This window comes from Mus musculus, chromosome X, assembly GCF_000001635.26.
Source record: "Mus musculus strain C57BL/6J chromosome X, GRCm38.p6 C57BL/6J".
NCBI classification, from domain to species: Eukaryota; Metazoa; Chordata; class Mammalia; order Rodentia; family Muridae; genus Mus; species Mus musculus.
This window is the reverse complement of record NC_000086.7, coordinates 152,422,371-152,435,524: the sequence shown is the minus strand read 5'-3', so window position 1 is coordinate 152,435,524 and position 13,154 is coordinate 152,422,371. Positions and strand designations below refer to the sequence as shown.

Genomic DNA, 13,154 nt, shown 5'->3' with positions numbered 1-13,154 from the left:
TTTCTCCAGGTAGCACTATTATGGCTCATGTGTAACCCTAATAAGTGTCAACCACATGAACAAAAGAGAAAGGACCAGAGAATGGAATATGGGAACCAACCATCTGCAAGAGCTCACTAAGTCACATCTGCGAAAGGAGTATTGGAAATGGCACAGGAGGGATAGGAAATTATGATAGGTAGTGGTTGGGATTTAGGGGAAATAGGCATTTTTGCCCGAAAGAAACCTGAACATGTGTAATTGCATGCTAGCATTGGAGAACTTTGATAGCTCTAAAGGCTACCAAGCCATCCACTTGATCATTCCCTTTAATCATTTAATCATCCCAGAAGCCCAGAATGAGATCTGGTATGAATAACATATACAGGATGGATTCACTGTCCTGTGAAATGTTGGACCTGAAAACATATCAAAGAGTTAGGACTATTCAATTTTTCTATAATGGGCGCTGTTTCTAAAAGTGGTAATGAAACTGTAGCATATTAAGAATCAGTCAAATACTAAATGAGGAAGAAACATCCTTTAGAGATATCAAAGTTAGAATCACTGCCAGTGATGCCAGCATGCAGATCACTGCCATCTATACAGCATGCAGATCATTTTGTTGTGCTGAAGAAAATAACAAGGTTGTTTGTAAAATCTTCAAGAATGGTCCAGCATAGGCTAACTGTGTGAGACTGATACCAACAGGAAAGTAGACAGAGGCTGCCCAAATGAAGGAAGTGAGAACAACAATGACGATTATCCAAATAGCAGATTTGAAAGAAGAGACAAATAAGACACCCTAAGAAGACAGATAATGCGATCTGTTAAAAATCTAATTTCTGTATAAAAAGGCCAGGCATGTCTTCGTTGTTGACAATTTTATTTTTAATGCATAAAAATTAAATACACATTATCTTAAATGATGCACATAAACAAGAAGAGAAACATTGGTGAAACACATCATGTTACAGACAGAAACATCCTCTCTTTTTTGTTGGTTTGTGTGTTTGTAAGGTGTGCACTTCTATTAAAATGGTCTTAAGTCAGTGTACAGGCCAGCCCTGGCTGCCTCAACACCTCAACCCACTCCTAGGGAGACCAAAGCCTTCATACATCAAGTTGGGGGGCCAAAAAGGGGGAGCCACGATGGCTGACAGTCAGAAATTAAATACAAAAATGAAGCATTAAGGCAGAAGATTAAAAAAAAATTTTGCAGTACATAATTTACACAGACCCACTGATGTCACCTTCCCCGGTGTGGACTCAGGGTGTGGACTTGTCCATCCTTCTCTTAGGCGTGGGAGTGGCTTTTGGAGGGTAAGGGTCTTCCTTTAACCACTTATTTCATGGATACTTGTAATGACTATTAAAAAACAAAACCAAAAAAATAATGTACAATCAAAGTCCTCAGCCACATTGTACAAACTGACTGCTGTCACCTTCACCTTTCCAGTTTTTAAATCCTGACTCAGAAGCGCCAAAACAAAAGAAAACAAAAAACAAACAAAACCAATAAAACACCCTTTTTAAAAAAATTAAAAAGACATGCCAATGTTGTCTCTTATTTTTTTATTTTTCTGCACAAGTTAGGTTTTGTCAAAGAAAGGGTGTAAAACGCAGCTCAGTAACAGTTTGCCTAGAAGCATTTGCAGTGCACGATGGAGGGGCCAGACTCATTGTACTGCTTGCTGATCCACATCTGCTGGAAGGTGGACAGTGAGGCCAGGATGGAGCCACTGATCCATTTATTGTGCTCAAGAGGAGCAATGCTCTTGATCTTCATGGTGCTAGGAGCCAGAGCAGCAATCTCCTTCTACATCCTGTCAGCAATGTGTACATGGTGGTGCATCCTGTCAGCAATGGGTATAGTGGTGGCACCAGACAGCACTCTGTTGGCATAGAGGTCTTTCCTGATGTCAAAGTCACACTTCATGGTGGAATTGAATGTAGTTTCATGGATGCCACAGGATTCCATACCCAAGAAGAAAGGCTGGAAAAGAGCCTCAGGGCAGCAGAACTTCTCATTACCAATAGTGATGACCTGGCCATCAAGCAGCTCATAGGTCTTCTCCAGGGAGGAAGAGGATGTGGCAGTGGCCATCTCCTGCTCAAAGTCTAGGGCAACACAGCACAGCTTCTCTTTAATGTCACGCACGATTACCCTCTCAGCTGGGGTGATGAAGCTGTAGCCACGCTCGGTCAGGATCTTCATGAGGTAGTCCGTCAGGTCACACAGCCAGCCTGGTCCAGGCGCAGGATGGGGTGAGAGAGAGCATAGCCCTCGTAGATGGGCACAGTGTGGGTGACCACGTCTCCGGAGTCCATCACAATGCCAGTGGTACGACCAGAGGCTTTCAGGGATAGCACAGCCTGGATGGCTACGGACAAGGCTGGGGTGTTGAAGGTCTCAAACATGATCAGGGTCATCTTTTCACGGTTGGCCTTAGGGTTCAGGGGGGCCTCGGTGAGCAGCACAGGGTGCTCCTCAGGAGCCCCACGCAGCTCATTGTAGAAAGTGTGGTGCCAGATCTTCTCCATATCGTCCCAGGTGGTGACAACGCCTTGTTCAATGGGGTACTTCAGGGTCGGGATGCCTCTCTTGCTCTGGGCCTCGTCGCCATGTAGGAGTCCATCTGACCCACACCCACCATCACTCTCTAGTGCCTAGGGTGGCCCACGATGGAGGGGAAGATGAGCATTGTCACCTGCGAAGCCGGCTTTGCACATGCTGGAGCCATTGTTGATGATGGCAAGGAGCACAGTTATATTGTCATCCATGGAGAACTGGTGGTGGGTATGGACCAGCGACGGAGGAGCTGCAAAGAGGCTGTGCTCGCGTGTGGACGCGAACTCGAGTGAAACACTCTCTCAGAATGGAATGATCATCATTTATTTATAAATTAAGAAAAGACATTGATCTGGCTGTTTTCAAATTGCCTAGGTTATCTGGTTTTCTACCTCAGAAATCAAATGAAGCAAAAACCCAAATTTACAGACTTTTCCGTTTTTATAGAATTAGCAGCACATACAAGGAAAACATGAAATCTCCTATTTTAGAAAAAGTTTGAGCCTTAGGTCAAGGAGAAAAAAAAGAATATGGTAAAACATTTTTCACAGCTTCAATAACAACAATATTCAGATTAAAAAATTACTCATATAGGCTTGGTACATTTCTCTCTTTCTTTCTCTCTCTCTCTCTCTCTCTCTCTCTCTCTCTCTCTCTCTCTCTCTCTCTCTCTCTCTCTTGTTTTTTGAGACAGGGTTTCTCTTTATAGCCCTGGTTGTCCTGGAACTCACTCTGTAGACCAGGCTGGCCTCGAACTCAGAAATTTGCCTGCCTCTGCTTCCCAAGTGCTGGGATTAAAGGTGTGTACCACCATGCCCAGCTCACTACACTCTTTATTAAGTCTCCAACTTACAAGCAAAAAGCCAGCTATGTCTTCCTCATTTGAGGCCTACTGCAAAGAGAGAGAGAGAGAGAGAGAGAGAGAGAGAGAGAGATTGAAATCTAGAAAGCATTAGCACAGACAAATGCAAAAACCAGACAGAGGTAAAACCAGTATAAAACCAGTTTCTTTACTTGTGAGCCCCAGGAGAGCATTGAGCAAACAAACTGAACAGGGATAGCATTGAGAAAACAAACTGAACAAGACAAAAAACTGTGTCTCTATGTAAATGACTTTAACCTGGCTCTAAAACAGAAGAAAACAAAACTAACAAAAGAAAAAACAAACAAACAACAACAAAAACCCACCAATACTGCCAAGATCTGTAATTTACTTTTTTATTAAGCAAACAGATTTCATATATAAAAATCTCTGAAGAAAAACTATTGAATAAATGAAGAAATTGAGTGGTATTTCCTAAACAGTTGCTTTATATTCCAAGCTCATAATGATTGTTGTTTTAATGGAATAAAATGTGAAAAAAAATAAGGAGGTGGGTCTTTATTGGTGAAGAATAATACCTAGTTACCAGAAATCTGCCTGACCAAGTATGAGCTGTTAGTAATTTTGAATGTACTTTGGGAAACAGTACCTTGACCAACAAACACAGAAACACACAAACCAAACTGAACCTCATGAGCAATCATTCAGTTTCAACAGATCTAACCAAGGTTTGTCAGTAAACCATCTGGCTTGGAAGTGGGGTTGAGCTTGAGAACTAGAATATCATTTAATTGTTTTCATCTCTGTGATACAGGTGAGTATGTTATGGTGCATTTCTACCTAACATTTATGTGGCTGAACATAGCTCTCTTCACACAGGAATATTCGGATCAATGAAATGTCTGCGGCCTTCATTTCAGGTAAACCATGCGATTTTGTATACTGTTGGAGATACCAGATTTCAATGTGAGAGATGTAATTCTAAGTACCTCTACCACTGACCCATAGCTCGGCTAGCACGTGTGTGTGTGTGTGTGTGTGTGTGTGTGTGTGTGTGTGTGTGTGTGTGTGCACTCGGGTGTTCACATTTGTCTTTACATGTTTGTTTGTATGTAGAATATCATATTGAGACTGAATGAAATTGACTTGAATGAAATGAATTATTTCTGCTGCAGGCAGACGTTAATTTCACTGATCCTCAATTACTGGGCCCTCTGTAGCATTGTTGAGAAAATGGAGATTATCTGCTGTCTGAGATACACTAAAGTTGTGTCTCAGGGACTGGAATCAGAGTATCACCTATAGAAAGGATAGTATATAGCTGAGAGACTAATTTTTTTTTTGACAAGAGCCAAAGCAGAGCCCACATATGCCTGACATATAACGGTGCTGTTTAACATGCCTTTTCATTGATATATTTTGGCGGGGAACTTATAGTAAATTTTGGCATGGCAAAGGCAAGTCTTTCACAGTCTTGTGATGTCAAGGGGATGATGGACAAAACAAGTTTTAGATCTACAGTTATCAACTGTCAATCATTTGGAGTCATAGTAGGAATAGCAAGCTCAGAAGGACAGGACCCCGTTGTTTTTTATTGCACTAATGTGGTCTTAATCTTGAAACATGCTCCATTAACATTGTCAAAGCCTAATAATAACATCTCTCTGAGATTAGATCTAGGAAGTCTCCTTCAAATTGTTTTTTAGCTGGGTGGTAATGGCACACTGCTTTTAACCCCAGAACTTTGGAGGCAGAGCCTGTCAGCTCTCTGTGAGTATGAGGTAGCCTGTTCTACAGAGGGAATTCCAGGAAAGCCAAGGCTGCACACATAGTACCTGTTTCAAGAAACAAACACAGACACACAAAATCAAACAAAAAATCAAACTCTTCTTTGACCTACCTGTGAGGCATATTTAAGTGTCAATTGACCCTTGTGTGATTTTTTGAAAAGGTTGCAAGCTTTTTTCAGTCATTGGATAATTTCCCAACTTCTGATGTAGCAAAGTCTCTTTGGCTTACTGCCTGAGCATCATAATTCATTTGCGTCTAAAGCCTTATCCATTGTCTTCACCCCATAAGCTGTTGAGTGTTGATCACCATAGGAAGATCAATGTTTTCATTTTTATTAGGTATTTTCTTTATTTACATTTCAAATGTGATTCCCCTTCCTCGTTTCTCCTACAAAAAACCCCTATCCCATGCCCCCTCCCCCTGCTCACCAACCCACCCACTCCTGCTTCCTGGCCCTGGCATTCCCTTACACTGGGGCATTGAGCCTTCACAGGACCAAGGGCCTCTCCTCCCATTGATGTCCAACAAGGCCCTCTTCTGCTGCCTATGCAGCTGGAGCCATGGGTCCCTCCATGTGTACACTTTAGTTGGTGGTTTAGTCCCTGGGAGCTCTGGGGGTACTGGTTGGTTCACATTGCTGTTCCTCCTATGGGGCTGCAAACTCCTTCAGCTCCTTGGGTCCTTTCTCTAGCTCCTTCATTGGGGACCCTGTGCTCAGTCTAATGGCCGGCTAAGAGCATGGATCTCTGTATTTGTCAGGCACTGGTAGAGCCTCTCAGGAGACAGCTATATCAAGCTCCTGTGAGCATGCACTTGTTGGCATCCACAATAGTGTCTTGGTTTGTGAACTGTATATGGGGTAAATACCCAGGTGGGACAGTCTCTGGGTGACCTTTCATCAGTCTATGCTCAACTCTTCATCTCAGTATTTGCTCCTGTGAGTATTTTGTTCTCCTTCTAAGAAGGACCGAAGCACCCACACTTTGGTTTTCCTTCTTCTTGAGTTTCATGTGGTCTATGAATTGTATCTTGGGTATCACCAGCTTCTGGGCTAATATCCACTTATCAGTGAGTGTATACCATGTGTGTTCTTTTGTGATTGGGTTTTCTCACTCAGGATGATATTTTCTAGTTCCATCCACTTGCCTAAGAATTTCATAAATTCATTGTGTTTAATAGCTAAGTGGTGCCCCATTGTGTAAACTACCACATTTTCTGTATCCATTCCTTTATTGAGGGACATCTGGGAGCCATTTGATTAACAGCCTCTTCATGCCACCAAGTACTGAACTGAAGGAATTCAGCAAAGGAAGTCCTGGTCAGTGTGAACTAGTTCTGATGGATGTAGTGGTTTGAATAAGAATGTGCCCCCTGCCTCCATTCCTATAGACTCATATATTTGAATGCTTAGTCATCAGGGACTGATTAGGAGCTGTGGCCTTCTTGGAATAGGTGTAGCCTTGCTGGAGGAAGCATGTCTCTGGAGGTGGGCTTTGAGGCTGCAAAAGCCCAAGCTAAACCCAGTGGCTCTCTTTCTTCCTGCTGCCTATAGATCTGGATGTGGAACTCTCCACTACTTCTCCAGCACCACGTCTGCCCGTGTTCCCCACCATGATGTGGATGGACTAAACCTGTGAAATTGTAAGCAAGCCCCCAAAACATACTTTTTCCACAAGAGTTGCTGGGTTCATGGTGTCTCTCCCCAGCAACAGAACAATGACTAAGACAGGATGTGGTGCCAGGGAGAAGGGAGGGTATTGCTGTGATAGGTCTGTCTAAGCCTCTTCTTCACAGACTGTGGACTTTGGATTTGGAAAGCACTTGAAGGTCTCACTTTAAGTGGGGCTTAATGGAACACATAAGTAGAGGTGTGGAAGACAGTAGTGCTGAGAACAATATAAATTTGGCAGGCCCAGATGAAGAGGTTTCAGAGGAGAAGAATATTGTATTGATAAGTGGCCCAGAGACTGTTGTTTTTGTAATATTTTGGCAGAGGATGTGGCTGCCTTTGCCTTTTTCAAAAAAAAAAAAATTCTGCCTGAGACCAAAGTGAAGTTTTGGATTAATAGCATTGGAAAAATGGATTTCAAGGCAGCGTAATATTGACTTTGTTGTGTGGTTATTAGTGGCCACACTTTTGTAGATATTTAAGGAGCTGAGAAAGAAAAATACAAAATGTACATTTTGAGGAGAAAAGAAGCACCAAGATGTGTAATGGAGGTAAGTGCTGCTCTCAAGGGCGTCAGAAGGATTTAAGGAAAGCCTGATGCTAAGTGGAATAAAGGGAGTGGTGGCCTCAGGGAAAGACCCCATCAAGCTAAGTTCCCAACTTGTAAAAAAAAAATTTTAAAAAGTCTTCAGCTGTGAAGGAAACCATTGAAATCAGAAATCTGATGAAAATATATTTGAATGAGGGGCTCTAGTTCAGCCCCAGCCAGCAGCAGAACTTGACAGCTGTGGCCATGTGATTATGGCTTCAGTGTTAATAAGAGAAAAAGTTGGTGAGCTCTCCCTCAATGAGTTAAGAACCTGCTGATGCCTGTTGTGTTTCAGGGATATCTCTGCAATGCTGCCCACAGGGCCCTTACATGAAGCTATAAAGGGGAAGACTGGATTTTGTTGAGACCCCAAGAAGTTGGGGATGCCAGAATCTTGGGATTCCTGCTCACAGGGAGTGGAATGAGCCCAAGAGTGAGAAGTATGCTGTAGTCAACGAAGAGGAAAGGACTTGGACATCAGACATGGAGATGCAGAGTTTGTAGTATACCATTGGGTTTTCAGGCTTGCTTTTGACCACTATTTTTTCACTAGGCTACTTTACCTCCTTTTCGAGATGGTAATATACATTCTGTGGCATTGTATGTTGAAAGTATGTGCTCTGCTTTTTTTTATTTTGATTTTGCAGAGGGTTACACGTAAGAGATTGCCATAAATCTCAGAAGACATTTTAAACTTTGGACTATTAGTATTTGAGTTTGTTATAGATTATGGGGACTTTTGAAATCTGACTAAATTCATTTTCAATACAATATGGCTACAAGCCTGTGGGGAGTGGAATGCACTGATTTGAATAATAATGAGCCCCATGGCCTCATATATTTGAGTGCTTAGTCATCAGGGAGAGGGACCACTACTTAGAAGGATTCGGGGCCTTGTATAGGTCAGTCTTTCCCCTGTGGTAGGTGGTTTCCTGCCATGCTGATAATGGACTAAACCTCTGAACTGCAAGACATCCCTTATTAAATGCTTCTGTTTATGAGAGTTTCCATGGTCATGGTGTCTCTTCAGAGTAATTTATACCCTAAATAAGACAACTGCTATGGTTTGACCATGTTGAACTCCCTCTAAACTCAAATTGTGGCCTCATGTGGTGGTATATGCCTTTGATTTCAGCACTCTAGAGGCAGAAGGAAAGGCAGGTGTCTGAGAATTCAAGAGCAGCCTGGTCTGTACTGGCTAGTTTTGTGTCAACTTGACCAAGCCTGGAGTTATCACAGAGAAAGGAGCTTCAGTTGGGGAAATGCCTCCATGAGATCCAGCTGTAAGGCATTTTCTCAATTAGTGATCAAGGGGGAAGGCCCCTTGTGGGTAGGACCATCTCTGGGCTGGTAGTCTTGGTTCTATAAGAGAGCAGGCTGAGCAAGCCAGGGGAAGCAAGCCAGTAAAGAACATCCCTCATGGCCTCTGCATCAACTCCTGCTTCCTGACCTGCTTGAGTTCCAGTCCTGACTTCCTTGGTGATGAACAGCAGTATGGAAGTGTAAGCCAAATAAACCCTTTCCTCCCCAACTTGCTTCTTGGTCATGATGTTTTGTCCAGGAATAGAAACCCTGATTAAGACACTGGTCTACATAGGGAATCCAGGGTAGCCAGAGCTACCGAATAGGAAGAGTGTCTCAAAACAAAACAAACCAAGACAAACACAAAAACATCTGACATGGAAAACCCAGAATGTACCAGCATGGGAACATGAGGCTTAATGAAAGGAGGTATTTAGGTGAAGTGGAAAATTCTGGGTTTTTTTTTTTTGTTTGTTTGTTTTTGTTTTTTTTAAACAACTCAGTTATGTCACGTGAATGTTTTTCTGGAAGCTGTCTTGTGAGAGAAGATGTGATGTTTTGCTTGAAACAGACACCTGAGAGGGCTCTTGAAGTTTAGAAAGAATATAAGTGGAACCCAACAAACAATGAGAGGATACTCTTGTATTTCTATACAGTTCAAAGCTCCACTGGTCTTCACTTCATAGAGAGAAATGCACCAAAGAACTTCCTGTGTTTTTACCGTTGATTCTTGCCTCTCTTCTGCCTATTTGGAGGATCCTTGCTGTCTCTGCTGGATCGTCCTGCCTCTACTGATTTGAGTTTGGTGTTGGTATTGAACTGGACTGCTAGTATGCTGACATTGAAGAGTGGAATCACCACAAGGAAGCACTTCTAAATAGGTCCACAACACCCTTTTCCTATTAATCTTCTTTCCCCTTCCCCTGGTCAGTGGGTAAGAAGGGAGGTTGAACTGTTTGAGAACCCTAAATGAAAATATTTTTGAAAAAGAAATCTAAGCCTACATGTAGGTGATGAGGATTCTATCCCAGTGAATGGATAAATAGGACCATAAAAAGAATGGACATTTTTGGTATCAAGAGCAGCTCTGAACCCAGTGACATGTTGCCAAGGCAACTGCCACCATATTCCCAGAATCCATTTGGCTCACCTTCCACCTTTACCTGTGGCTAAGTCACTATCCATATAAAAAGAAGACCGCTCTGATTTCTCTTCTTCTCTCCCCCTCCCCCTTCTCTTTCGCAGACCTTCTCTCCTTCAGTAAACCTCATGTGAAAATGTTTGGTCTGGCGTGGTCTGTCTGGAGCCAGGCAATGGACACATCATTGGTGCAGAGGCTTGGATCTAGAAACTCTGCAGGTTTGCATCCCATCTCAGCTACCACAAGAGATCCATACTTGCTAGCCCAGAACTGGTAAGCCCCCATCCTCCACTGGTCAGAGTAACTGTCCCAGGCTCTCAGGGAAGATTTCTTGAGCTCAGAGCTAACCCTGTGCTGCCCTGACCATCATTCTAGGACTTATTCCCTTGGGTGAGATTTCCCTCTCCTTGGAGGCAGTTTCTTTCTCGTGGCTGACAATTCCGGGCTGGGCCTGGACAACTGCCCTGTGTCTCAGCCATGTTGGCTCTGAGCGTTAGTCCCCAGGCCCCATGTGTCTTGCCCATGGGTCAGTGGTTCCCCTCTCCCCTCCCTCATTGTGGCCTGCTGTGGCCACTGGTTCAACCTCATTCCACTGGTTTGCCTAAAAGTGGATCTGGCTCTGCCCCCTCCTGGGGACCCTTCTTGCTGCCCTCTGCTCTCTCCTCCTTAGCTCTGCTCTCCATTCAAGGCAGGAAAACTGGCCTGGCCCTGCTCCTTCCATCCTGCCATACACCCCATCTGTTGGACTTCCTTTCCCATGTGCCCGACCACTGGACCCTTCCTGTTTGTCCACTACTGTAGTTGCTTTTAAACGTCCCACAAAAGCCTCCAGAGACAGCTTTCGCTTTGTTTGAGAAGCCACACCCGCACATGTGAGCCCCTTCCTCTCTTCCTCTTTCCCTCTCTGCCCAGGACTTATAAAGGGAGTGCAGTCCACCACAAGAATTTTATGCTTGCATTGCTGGTATACTCCAACAGCTGGGGGCACTGGGCTGAGACTTCCAACTGCTAGCAGGAAGTCCAGCCCCGGACCTGATCAAAATAAACACACAGTTCCACTGCCAGCTGCCCCCTACAGCCACTGCCTTCAACAGCAGGGGCCCACAATTCATTATCATGGCTCCTAGTGATCTTACACCTGTCTTTAGCTCTACAGACCAGTGCAAGCACATGGGTTGCAGCCTACTCTGTGCTCCCAATAGCTGCTGCTGCTGCCCCACACCAGCCAGTCCCTCCCCCTCTCTGCAAAATAACAATTCCCACAGCTTGCCTACCAGCTTAAAATTTTCATTCCTATCCTGTCTTAATATGATTTTTACGATTGCCAGTAAATTCTATTCAGTTATAACCATAGCCCTCAATCCTGTCAGAAGTTTGCTAAGTATTATGTTCATGACAATTAGACTTCCCAAAGCCTTTGAGAGTTGGCCGAGGATGCTAAATGGTCTCAGAAGATGTGGACACAGCTACAGGATACTGCCTGCATTGTGATATGATTATCACTGAGAAACACAGCAGACAAAACTGGTTACCATGAGTCAAATGACTTGGCTAAACCAAGGTAAGTCATTTCTCATATCACGTGTATCCATTCCACAGAAAAAGCCCTGCGTCTACTGTGTTTGAAAGCCAGACAAAAATGCCTAAGTTGCCATGGAGACCATGAAGACCACAGAGAACTGTTGGCTACTGAACTCTGTCATTTTTAAAAATAATGTATAACTGCTAGATTTTTGTTTATTTCTCAGACTTCTGACTACATTGACAGCTAAGATAGTAGCTAGAAAAATACTTTCACAGATATAATCTGTTACTTCCTTACCTAAACTTGGTTTCCATTAATTAAATACTTCATATTTCCTCTTTTTGCTATGCCACTGCCCTAGCATCAACTCTAATAAAACATTCCACTATAGGATCCAACTTTGAATCACAAATTCTTGTTCCTTCTGCTCCACAAAAGGCTCATCTTAAAGACTGCTCATGTTGTTAACTGAGGTTGTTATCTTATAAGCTACAGAAAACCCACTCAGATTTACCTCTCATGGACTCAGTAGACTCCATCCAGATAAGTACAGATACCCGAAGTTCCCACTTACTACCTATTCGAGAGGATGGGATTCCTCTGGGCTTCAAATGTACATCTTAGAAAAATAATTTCTTTCTCCCAAACGTACTTAATCTTATTCTCTACCTATAATAATGTGTTTCAACATCCTTTGAAGACCAGGCACTTACTAGATCCAGGACAACTCTGCAGAGGCACCCTTCAATGCTCCATCTCCTGTCACACACACAGACTGCTTCTATTGCACCTGATCCTTCTGACCTATCCTCAGATGGCTCCACAGACCCTAGACAAAAAAAGAAACAGCCAACTCTCCTAAGACTAGACAAACATCCCCCATACCCACTCTTCTAGGTTCCCCAGAGACAAGTCTCCCCAATGCCAGCATGAAGCAGCCAGATATCACAATACCCTATTCCTGCTTCACCATCACCTCGTTCTAATGTTTCTTTTTTAACTAAGCCAAAACAGAGGAATGTTAGCATTCTGTCTAAACTCCACCCCACAGTTACCTGGCAATAGCCAGGTAGGCCTGGCCTACTATAAAGGTGGCTGCTTGCCTACTCCTCTCTCTCACTCTTCCTTCCCTCTTGCTTCTCTCTTTCCCTCTTGGGCTCTTCCCTCCCCCCTTCCCTTCCCCTTCTCTCCATGAGCTCATGGCCATGGCCGGCCTCTACCTCTCTACTCTCTCCCTCTCTCTGCCTTTCTCTGCTTCTACTACCCTCTTAACTCCCCTCCCCATACCCTGAATAAACTCTATTCTCTACTATACTGCCTGCAGAGGCATCCCCTTCCCCCATACCTCACCACACTGCCATAGAACATAACTCATAGCTCTTTATCTTCTTATAAACACATCAGACATGATTCTAAGGTAGAGAGTGAATGGATAAAGTGCTTGCCCTGCGAGTATGATGACCACAGTTAAGATCCATTGTCCTCCTAAAGTCTAGATAGATGTTGTGGTCCTCCTGTAATCCTTGCACTCTTGAGGCAGAGACAGAGGATCCCTGGGGACAGGTCTTGATAGTCCTTTGTTCAATGAGAGAATATAACTCACTAAATAAAGTGCAGTGCCATCAAGAAAGACATCTAGTGCCAACATCTGGCCATGCACTAGTACCACACACATAAACAGAAACAAAGAAAATAAAAGAGGTTTTTGAGTACATTTGGCTCTGAGCCCAGGTAAGGACACAATTCATCCCCACTTGCTGTTC

At 43.6% G+C, this 13,154-nt stretch overlaps 1 pseudogene across 1 annotated transcript; it reads right to left on the bottom strand.

The window, feature by feature from the left end:
* Positions 1–851: 851 nt before the first annotated feature.
* On the bottom strand, positions 852–3,048 carry Gm4750 (predicted gene 4750; annotated as a pseudogene). The gene has a single exon (NR_152261.1). The product of NR_152261.1 is annotated as a predicted gene 4750 (transcript).
* Positions 3,049–13,154: the final 10,106 nt, after the last annotated feature.